Source organism: Adiantum capillus-veneris, chromosome 14 (genome assembly GCF_014529385.1).
Source record: "Adiantum capillus-veneris isolate H3 chromosome 14, ASM1452938v2, whole genome shotgun sequence".
Taxonomy (NCBI): Eukaryota; Viridiplantae; Streptophyta; class Polypodiopsida; order Polypodiales; family Pteridaceae; genus Adiantum; species Adiantum capillus-veneris.
The window spans coordinates 60,524,147-60,534,266 of record NC_140944.1 but is presented as its reverse complement, the minus strand read 5'-3'; positions in this window follow the sequence as shown (position 1 = coordinate 60,534,266).

Genomic DNA, 10,120 nt, shown 5'->3' with positions numbered 1-10,120 from the left:
TTTGACCTATTTTTGCTTAATTGGTAAATATCTTGTAAATATCTGGGAGACCTTTAATAAAGTCTATGCTTAAATGATTACTCCAACCCTTCAATTTTACCTATTTTACTTAATTCACATTGTAAACTTTCAGGGTCATAACTATGCCAGTTTTTATCGGAATTCAATTCTGAAAATTTCTAGCCCGGGGTTTGTTGTGCTTAAGATTCCAAAAATACCAATATTTGCCATGGTCCGACAATCTACATTTCTTTTTCAATAATCATATCAGTTTGATTAAGCTTTATACAACCTTTAAGGTTTCAGAAACTGGAAATCTTACAATCACCCCAACTTAAGAATTTGAGATGTCCTCATCTCAACCGAAATTGGGAAAATCTTTGAGAAAAGAAATTCATCCCCCCCCCCCAAGTGGCATCTTTGAAGGGATAACCTTTCCACTTTACCAAATGTTGCTGATTATTCTAAGAGTTCTTTCTAGTTTCTGGTTGGAGTTACTTGCTAGCCAATTTTTCCTCAAGAAACTCTTAGTGTTGAGCCCATCTTAAAAACCTTTACAAACCATTTGTATCATCCCAAAAACCAGGTTAATTCAATTCCATAAAGATCCATATATCCACCTTGTCAACATGAACGCGCTCGGTCTAACTGACCATTCAGAGCAATCAGCGTTCGATAAGTATCATGTATTTCAGCTTTGCCAATCTGAACGCGCTCGGCGTGTTCTTGCCATTCTAAGCAATCTGTGTTCGGCACATGCTTCCACCATGGCACCAGAGGTACCCCCTCTGTGCTCTAACCTGGTTGACCAACAATATGTAAAGGGTTTTAAGAAGTATCATACCAAGAATTCTTTTCGTCTTCCTATTAGTCTCATTACCTTAATGCTTTCATATTTAGGTCATTTTCCAAGGAAGGTTATCGTGTGCACAAGAATGTGAATTCGTTTCTTGATAACTATCTTATTTCTAAGATTCGATTTTTTTTTCATACTATCGAGAACTTCTGTCTCATTTGCTAGATCAACCCTTAATTTCTTGATTAAATACCAACTTAACTTTAAATTCATTAAGTAGTTTTGGAGAAGAAAATCATGTATTCCATTATAATATATAAGTAACTCAAGTTTTTATATTATTGATTTATAGTGGTTTACAAAGCTCTAAGATTGCTAACTATGGCCAAGCGAGTGGCTCTTTTATCTTTCTTATTCATAAGGTTGGTTCTCCTATGATTGCATAAGATCCGGTTCCTCGTGCTCTTCCTCTACCTCGTCCTCCATTTCTACCTCCTCTTACATTATCTCCTTGATTTTGAGGAATGGTTATAGAAGTAAGTCGAGGGTTTTATTCTTCTAGACAATTATTTCTATGGTGTCCCATTTGATTGCATCCATAGCACCTAACGTTTGGGAAGATCTGTTCTTAGTTTACTACTGCAGCTACTCCACGTTGTTGATATCCTTGGTTGGAATTTTCCCTGGCTCTTCCCTTAAAGTTACTAAATCCATTATAGTTCTTTGTAGAGTTGGTTCCTTCAGCTGCAAGAGGCTTAGCCATGAGAAGGGCATCCTGTATTGATGTATGCCTCATGGCTTTGATCCATACCTCTGCATCTCGTTCCACGTTGACCCCTTTACCTTTGAAGTTGGGGAGTTGCACTTGTTTGAGAAGAAACAAGCATGGTACAAAGAACAGAAACAGGTATCTACATGGTTTCGTAAGATCGATGGACTGCCAATTTAAAGACTTATGACACGGCTAGGATTTAACTTTAGAATAGACACAAGATCAAGATATTCAATTCAAAAGACTTGGTTCTTTATTTATAAGGTAAATATTTACAAGGATAGCCTTACAAAAGAGCCTTATATATCTCATCCTAACTTGTTGTAAATTTTTGCAACCTTTAAAGGATCCGCATAGCTGGCTGATTTGGAATATGGTGATACAAACGATTGGTGTTTGTAGTCATATTTCTACAATCTTCTAACTGATTGGTATAATAGTTCTTATACTCATTGGAAATCGGAAAGTAAATTATAAGGTCCAAATTCTTAGGGGTATTCTGAGAAAAAGTTCTGATTCTTCGATATGGAATTATCACAACCACTTTATCCCATACCCATTCATTCAGGGGTTTCCCCGTGCCTCCTGGATAAGCGGAAACAGTGATACTCGAGTTTGTACCCAAGAAGTAGTACAAATGAACCACTCTCAGTTCCTCAACCCAGCGTAGTTTCTTTAAATCCGTGGTAAGACATCCCAACTTCCGAGCATTGATGTAATATGTCCTGCCTTCATTGCTCCATTCAAGCTCCCAGCCTTTATCTATCCGAGTCGAATGAGGAGTGTGAGCCTTCATCAATAGCTCCATCACGCTCCGTCGAAAAAAATAGTTTGGAGAACGACAAGCACTCTCCTAAATGAGCTCAAAGACTTGGAATTTGTGATATTCAATCACAGGATCTTCCTGAATTATCGACACATAAGCCTTTGGTTAGTTAACCAAATTTATTTATTTTTCTATATATATATACATATATATATATATACATATATATTTTCTTTTTACATTTTCAGACAGTCCGAAATTTTTCCAAACTAACCCAGGCTCTGATACCACTTGTAAGGTCCCCATCCTGCCTATACCGAGATCGGGATGGGATCCTTGACAAGTCTCTAGGTTTGATAAAAATCGGAGTCTCTAAACAGGAAAAATCCAAGGAACAGACCTTTACCATTGACAATGGCTTGGGTCTATAGCCTTAGAAGAAAACCTAGTCCTGTCTCGTAGCGGAAACGAAACAACCTTTTAAAAGTCCAAAAACTATTTCGGCCCTATATCTTCCACAAATTGGACTAAGGTATCCTCAACCAACGCTTTTTTCCCCCTAATATATGTGAGGGCACAGCCGCGCTGGTAGATTCCTCTTCCGATTTAAGAAGTTTTCTAAACGTTTTAGTGCGCAGGGATGGATAGTTACTTGACTAATCAGGTCCACCCGTCCATGATTGACAACCTTAGTCAATCCCCCACTTACCACCCCGCACTCACACATGATTCATTTATCTTACTATCACATTGTTTTAAACATTTAAAATAATGGTTTCTTTTAACGTTTCATCACAATAATTCCTTGAAGACAGCATTGAAAGCATTCTTTTAGAAAACAGACATCTTTAAACTTAAGACAGGGTACTGTCAATCAAAACATTGTCCATAATAACCATCACCAGTACTCTTCTTGTCTCAAGACCACCTAAGGGTGAAAAACGGCACCCATTCCTTATTCAAATCTGGAGTGGATAAACCCCCACCCAAGGTTCCAGGTGCCCATACACCAAACCAGTTGCCCATACAACCGGGCGGCTCCCCTAGGATAAAAACGATATCTTAACTTATGTAGAAACATCAAGACATGACACGGAGTAAAAACTCATCGTTCATGGGGGTAACCGACTTATCCGTGGCTAGAAAGCCAATCATTATCATCAAAATATTCCAAGGAGTCGGAGGTGTCTTGAGACAAGCTGTCTTAAGGATGATCAAACACATCTTTCCTAATTCAATCAGTTTTAACCCAAACAATTCTTTCCTATATTATAAACAAATGCACGTTGGAAGTTATCTTCCGTTTTTAGCCAGTTTATCCTTCTTACGTATGCAATGCTAACTTATAAAATAACTTAAACTAATTAAAGACTTAATTGAACAATGAGACACCCACCTCGGATTGATTGGCCATCTGCTGCTGCGCTGGCTCCTGAAGACTCTCCTTCGTAGGCCTACTACTAGGCCCGGCTTCGTCGTCGTGCGACTCTCTAGTTCGTTTTGAAGCTACGTCCTCATCATCAGATGTAGGATTTTCTCGGGTTCTTTTTGGTATCATAACTTCTTATCCTTATAAAAATGTCATCTAATCATCAGGTAAATAGTTCAAAATCTACACTTAACCTTTGTATTCAACCGTAACCCATCCAAGGTTAAATTTATAGTCTTAATTGATAAATTCTTGACCTAGTAATTTCTTATTTGTCTATATAGACATGATAACTTTTTTCCACCGCTTCCCTAAGGTTTTTCTAAGCTCTCCTAACTTTCTTATAATTTTCTATATCTTTTTCCTAATTTTCCCATCAACTTTTAAGCTAATAATCTACTTATTTTGGGCTCAATATTTATTGTATTTAATTTCTCTTAAAGATTTCATTTCCTTAACTTGATATCATAGGTTTACACTTACTATAATTTTTCTAAAAACTTTTAACCACAAAGTCTATTTATTTTAATAAATCATTTGCTAAAAATGGGACTTTTGGTCAATTATAATTTCATAACCTCACTAATTAACTATGGTATAATTACCTCAAGTATATTATCATATTTTTGAATTCTGGTAACTATCTTATTATTTTTCAACTTAGTTATATAATTTCCATCTTTAATTTTCAGCTAAAATTAGGAAAATTTGAATTAAATAAATACTTATACTACTTTTCTAACCTTGACATATTTATCACGGCCTCTTTATTATGTAAGCTAATTGTGATAAATATAATGTAATCATATAGCATGATTTACTAATTTATCCCTTGAAATTTCACCAAAATTAGTATATTTTGACTTAGATAAATATCTATACTACTTTTCTAACCTTGGCATAATTATCATGGCCTCTTTACCCTATCATACATCTTTGATAAATAGCATGTAATTATAGCACATGATTTACTAATTTTCCTCTTTAGTTTTTAGCTAAAAATAGTGTAATTGGACTTAGATAAATATCTATACTATGTTTCTAACCTTGGCATAATTATCACGGCCTGTTTACCCTATAATATAGCTTTGAAAAATAGCATGTAATCATATAGGATGATTTACTAATTTCCCTATTTAATTTTTAGCGAAAAATGGTGTAATTTGACTTAGATAAATATCTATACTACTTTTCTAACCTTGGCATAATTATCACAGCCTCTTTACCCTATAATATAGCTCTGATAAATAGCATTTAAACATATAGCATGATTTACTAAATTCTCTCTTTAGTTTTTAGCTAAAAATGGTGTAATTTGACTTAGATACTACTTTCTAACCTTGGCATAATTATCATGGCCTCTTCACCCTATCATATAGCTCTGAAAAATAGCATGTAATCATATAGCATGATTTACTAATTTCCCTCTTTAGATTTTAGCTAAAAATAGTGTAATTTCACTTAGATAATTAGTTAAACTAATTTTCTCATATCAGAATAATTATCATGGGTTTCATAACCTCTAATAAATAACTCAATTCAATTTGAATCTATTTGCTAATTTCCCGTATTTAATTTGTCTAAAAATCAGAGTTTTTCTACTAAAATAATTAGCTAGATTAATTATCTGAGCTTTCCTAATTATCACGGGTTTCTTAATACCTAATTAACCCTTGATAAATATATCACAGCATTTGAATTCAATTTACTAATTTTCCCAATTTAAATTACTCAAAAAAAAGAGTAATTCTGCTTAAGTAATTAGCTAGATTTATTTTCTGAGCTTATCCTAATTATCATGGGTTCTTGAACACCTAACTAACCACTGATAAATATATCACAACATTTGAAATCCATTTACTAATTTTCTCTATTTAAATTACTCACAAAACAGAGTATTTTTGCTAACTTAATTAGCTAGATGCATTTTCTGAGCTTCTCCTAATTATCACGGATTCTTGAACACCTAATTAATTATTGATAAATATATCACAGCATTTAAAATCCATTTACTAATTTTCCCTATTTAAATTACTCAAAAACCAGAGTATTTGTGCTAAATTAAGTAGCTAGATTAATTTTCTGAGCTTCTCGTAATTATCACGGGTTTTTGAACACATAATTAAACAGTGATATATATATCACAACATTTCAATTCCATTTACTAATTTCCCCTATTTAAATTACTCAAAAAAATAGAGTATTTCTGCTAAATTAATTAGCTAGATTAATTTTCTGAGCCTTTTCTAAATATCACGGGTTCTTGAACACCTAATTAACTACTGATAAACATATCACAACATTTGAAATCCATTTACTAATTTTCCCTATTAAAATTGCTCAAAAAATAGAGTAATTATGCCTAATTAATTAGAAAAACTTCTCAAAAAATTATAGGATAATTTTTCTAGATTAATAACTGTCTAATGCATCTCTGATAATTACTTCAACTTAATCTAGTCTTAATTAATATATTTACCATTAATTCATGGTTAATTTGGCTAATTTTAGCCCTATTATAATAGGATAATTAATTAGCTTAGTATTACTAAGCTTAATTCTAATAATGAGAAGAGATTAATTAATTAAGAGACATTTGAGGAGCATACATAGGCCTAATCTTTGATTTATTAACAAATATCTTAATCTAACCTTGCTAATTAAGAAAGATTAGACTAATTATTGTTTAGGTTAGTCAATTAGAGATTAATCTCTAATGATTTCTGTGTAGAGGTCTCTCTAGATGAGAGAGAGTGTGTCAAGGCTCCGAGTCTGTGTAAAATGTGAAGCTAGGGGTCTTATTTATAGTTTTCTGGCACTCATAAGCTCTTACCGGTTAAAAAAAGGCAGTTGCTTGAAGTTCAAGCAGCCCCCAGCAAGTCAAAAAACGCCCCCTGCTGCTAAATGAGTCCCTGGCAGGTCAGTGATGACCCTCCCATTACCTGCCAGCTTTTAAAATGTCAATTTTGCTATAATTTGACCTATATTTGCTTAATTGGTAAATATCTTGTAAATATCTGGGAGACCTTTAATAAAGTCTATGCTTAAATGATTACTGCAACCCTTCAATTTTACCTATTTTACTTAATTCACAGTGTAAACTTTCAGGGGTCATAACTGTGCCAGTTTTTATCAGAATTCAATTCTGAAAATTTCTAGCTAGGGGTTTGCTGTGCTTAAGATTCCAAAAATACCAATATTTGCCATGGTCGGACAATCTACATTGCTTTTTCAATAATCATATCAGTTTGATTAAGCTTTATACAACCTTTAAGGTTTCAGAAACTGGAAACCTTACATTGAAACTGAAGGAAAATAGACCGTGTATAAACTTTAAAATAACCAAAATTTTCTTCAAAAGAAAGTTATCGCTAAAATTTTGAAAATAGGCTTCCCATAGACTTCCCACTACGATAGAAATCAAAGGGTTCAAGGAGAGGCATGGTGTCACAAGTGCATGCGAGAAATCTCACCGAGGTTTTTTCCGTCAACATCTCTTGTACGTTATCAAGTCTTCTCATGTACAATCTTACCAAACAAAAACAAATTTACACTTTAAATGACTACAAATATTATTTAACTTATCAAACAATCTAAAGTATGGTAGACCTAGAGTTCTCTTACACATCAACAAACAAAAAAGTCCAAATTTCTTCTCATTAACTTTGATAAACATACATGAACAACTTCCAATGGGTAGTGCGGTCATACTTCTTACATCCATTCCATGACATGGTATTCTCATGGGGTGACCTATCACATAAAAATATCTTTGGTGGGGGTACCCTCATGTTAGGAAAGGGGGTGTTGCTGATGAAAAGTTGTTGTATTGTCCTACTAGGGATCTCTCCATGTTTGCATAATGATTTTTGGTGTAGTGGGAGCCACATTGCTTGAGGAGAGCTTTGTGCCATCATAAAAACTTCGTGTTATGCCAGTTCCTTGAGCCATTCTTGCAAACGCCACTCAACTAGCATACTAAGAGGTCACCTTGTATCATGACGCGTTAGAGACATGTTCTTCAAACAAAGACATGTATGAATTCAACATTTGCAAGATGTATAATAAAGACACTTGTTAAGTATATGTTGTACAAATTTGCAAGTATTTCCATCCAATAATCCTAAAATGTACATTAGGATGACATTACCCACCTCTAATAAGCATGGATTTGAAGCACCTACGTGCAAGATGTAAGAAAGAAGGCTGTTTTAGAGAAAAAGTGGTGACACTTGACCTCTCTAACCTACGGCCTTTCACTATTTGTGTACAAAAGCAACCGTTTTGCTAAGCACTGCAAAACAAGTAGAGGCAACACCTTAGACTTCAAAGTCTGTGATAAGAAGAACACAACCAAAAGTAAGAAGTATATTGTTACCTTGCACCAGGGGGTGTTTCTTTTAAATATATGATGGTATTGGCAAGCTTCATAATGTACACATCTTTTTCTTGCAATTGTTGTTGGAGAGTTTCAACCTCCCTCTTCGAAGAGGCAATACTGTCTTGTAATGCCACTCTTTTGAGCTGAAGAGGTTGACATTTGTGCATCCAACAAATGCAAAGATGTACCTGCACCCATACACAACCAATTGCAATAGTTTAACAAGTCTACTTCTCCCCTTCCAAGATATTGAAGAACCATCAACATTCGTCTCACCGATGGTACAACGTTCCTAGGATGACCTCTGCTCACCCTCATGTGTGCGGACTTCGGTGCAAACGCCGCCGACAAGCAAATATGTACGCTTTTGTTGTGTGGAGTACATGGTGGTGGAGGCATACGATTTGTGATGTCTGTGAGCATCATGGTAGTTGTTGCATGAGGAAGCAAAGGATGAAAAGAGAGAGGGGGAAGGAAGAGGGAGGAACATGGAAGGAGAGAAGGGGGCAGGGGGGGGAGAGGGAGAGAGAGGGGAGGAGGAGGAGAAAAGGGAGCAGGGAGGGAGGATGAGAGAAGAGGGAGAGAGGAGGGAGGAGGAGGGAGGGAGAGGAGAGAGGAGGAGGAGAGAACAAAGGTTTTTTTTGAAGGGGGATTTTTTTTTTTGAAAAAGTGAACTTTCAGTGTTTGTAGGTTTTAAAAAAAGTCAAAAAATGATTTTTTCATATGTATATATGCTGGGGGAAGTTTTAAGTTTAAAAAAAGTAAAAAAACTTTTTTGAAAAAAAGTCAAATTTTGGCTCTTAGTGACCCACGTTTTTGCTGATGTGGACACACTCCTTTACTCCCTTCACTTTCAAAAAGCTAGAGAGAGAAAGTGACCTCCTAAGTCCACATCCTACATGTGAAAAAAAAAGGCTAGAAAAGCCTACTCAAAACTAGCTTCTTGAATGCCCTTGTCCCCTTAACCCTATACAACATTAGCCTTAATCCTTAGAAATTAGGATTCCTTACAAGACCCATGCAATCAGGTCCATATTTCTCCTAATGTCTGCAAGTGGTAAATACCTCTCCCATTGTGAGCAGTGATCTACTTCTATGACATATGTCTTTAGTGGATCGAGAATCGTAAGGTTAGCTATCTCACTTTGACCATCTGTTTATGGGTGATAGGCCGAAAAAAAATTCAACCTTGTACCTAGATTTTCAAGACCTTTCCAAAAATTACTCGTCGTTCTAGAATCTCTATCTGACACGATAGATGTTGGTAATCCATGGTGTTTGAAACTGAGATATGAAGAGGGTTTCCATTTGGTGTGCCTTAATAGTCTTTTGATAGGAATAAAGTGTGCTTGCTTGCTAAACGTATCGACTATTGTCCATATTTCTGTATTCCCATGGATAGACCTGGGTAATTCAAAGATAAAATCCATAGATATAATCTCCCATGGTGAATTAAAAATTGGCAATGGCTGGAGTAATTTAGGTTGCTTCCCTCTATCATATTTTGTCTTTTGGCATACCACACATTTTGAAACATACTCTTGTATGTCCACTTTTGTGGTGGGCCAATAAAAGTATGCCTATCCTCCTCAAAGAGTAGGTTGAATCCCTCTATGCCCTATATAGGGAGGAGCATGGGATTCATACATCACTTTATCACGAAGTGAGTGAATAACACATAGCCTATTTCCATGGAGAAGATAACCATCCTGCAAGGTGAATGGTTCTTGTTTATTCCCTAAGGCAAGGGATGGCATTATGTCCTTAAAATCAGGGTCAGTAGCATACTCATCTATCATGGAAGATAGATCATTGTGAGTTTCTACAGACACCACATTTGCCCTTTGTCATTGTGATAGTGCATTGGCCACTTGATTCTTCTTACTAGAAATATAAGCAATATGAAAATTTAATTGCAAAAGAAAATTCTCCCACCTCATTTGTTTGTTGGAAAGTTTGGTTTGTGTCATGAAATA